Source organism: Pangasianodon hypophthalmus, chromosome 3 (genome assembly GCF_027358585.1).
Source record: "Pangasianodon hypophthalmus isolate fPanHyp1 chromosome 3, fPanHyp1.pri, whole genome shotgun sequence".
Lineage (NCBI taxonomy): Eukaryota > Metazoa > Chordata > Actinopteri > Siluriformes > Pangasiidae > Pangasianodon > Pangasianodon hypophthalmus.
Genome location: NC_069712.1, coordinates 17,814,614 through 17,816,536, shown reverse-complemented (window position 1 = coordinate 17,816,536; position 1,923 = coordinate 17,814,614).

The window sequence follows — 1,923 nt, the reverse complement described above, 5'->3', positions numbered from 1 at the left end:
CTGTTGCTTATTCTTTATATTTCACCACAAAAGTTCCAATTATGAACTCAATAAATGCATGTCTATATTAGGAGTGAGAAGTACATTTTTAATATCAGTTTAAGTGATGATGTTTTTGCTTCAGTTAATATATTTTAATAGTTTTTTAATAATTAATCTGACTTTATGTATCAATTCTCTCCACGTTCATTATTTGTGTTGATGTAATTCTTGGCAGGATCACTTGGTGGCACCATAATCACTTGCTTAACTACTTAATGGGTTACACAAAGTGAAAACCATGACACTTGGCAAAACTGAGGAGGAAAAAAAATCCATGATTTTCCAATGGCATGAAAATGTGTCATGTGTTAAAATTTTAGAATCCCAATCTCAGTCATTTACAAATGGGTCAAGAGCTATAACTTCAAAATATTATCACGATAGTTAATATTATAAAACAATATTCTTAGCGGAAAAACTAATGTGTGTGTGTGTGTATGTGTGTGTGTTACACTCAAGGTTTTAAAACCTAAATGATATCATTATTCAGGGCCTGAGTGACAGCTCACTGCCATTGTTATGACAGCATATGCAGCGTAGAACCTTCTGTGTGGGTGCAAGTGTTAGTTTGCAACAGAAAGTGCATAAAAGTGATAATGTGGAGGAGGTAAAGGGTTGATGGAGAGGGTAGTGGGAAACTTAGCATTTATAATAGCTGAATTTGACATGTGCTTTCTTTAAATTGCTGGCAAGATTCCACTGCTGATCAAAGAAATGAAATGTTAAGAGTGAACAATATAAATTAAAAGGCTTATATGGCTTTGATGATTTATCAGGAGCAAAAAGAATGTGATTGAAGGTAATATTTTAAACAGATTATCTTAAATAATGAAAGTATGAAAGTGCACAGTGAAAAGTGCTCAGCTATAGATTCCTCTGTCTGTTCATTTGAAAATACCAGGGAACAGCTAGGAAGTGATGGGATCATATAATCTCACTATGATGGTCAAATTATAGAAATGCATATATATACCTTTTTCATACCAAATATTATTTACCAATAAGTACATATGTAAACTTATTAAAACATAAGTTTACACATGTGGATCCAGGATCCCTGGTTCAATCCTGAGCTCAGGTTACTGTTGGGTTTCATATGTTCTCTCCATGTCTGTGTGGGTTTCCTCGGGGTTCCCTGGTTTTCTCCCACTGTCCAAAAACAAGCTGCTAGGTGGATTGGCTACGATAAATTGCCCCTAGATGTAAATGATTGTGTGTATGTGTGTGTGCATGATGCCAAGTGATGGACTGGCACGCCATCCAGGGTGTCTAGTGTTTCCAGGATAGGCTCCAGATCCTCTGTGACACTGATCAGGATAAAGTGGTTACAGAAATGGATGAATAAAAGTTATTTCTCAATCCATTTCTGGTGACATGATAAATGTGTAGTGGCCTGGGAAATCCCTTCAGTGCAGAAGATGCAGGTGAAAAATTTTAAATATATTCAACTTTATCTAGTATTTCAAAGATTACAATAAACCAAATATATAGTAAGATTAATAAAACTTTTTAGACTTAAAAAAAAAATTTTTTTTCTTCAAAACTTACAATAGTCTTGTTTTTTGGCATATAATTTTTCTAATTTTAAGCATTTATTTCCACAAAAATCCTAAAGTATCTGCCAAAAGAATAGAATATTCAAAGCTTGAAATATGTAAAAGGATCTAGAAATAGCCTGAATAATCTTATATTTGATTTAAAATAATCTCATAACATGAAATATTAGATAAATTTGCCATTATTCAAGATATTTTCACTTGCTAAGATATTTCTTGCAGTAAATTCAGGTACTTTCTATTAAATGTAGTTCTGAAAACTACATATTGTAAACTGTATTTACCATTTTTAAAATGCTGCAAAATATGTTTTGAGTTAATGGAA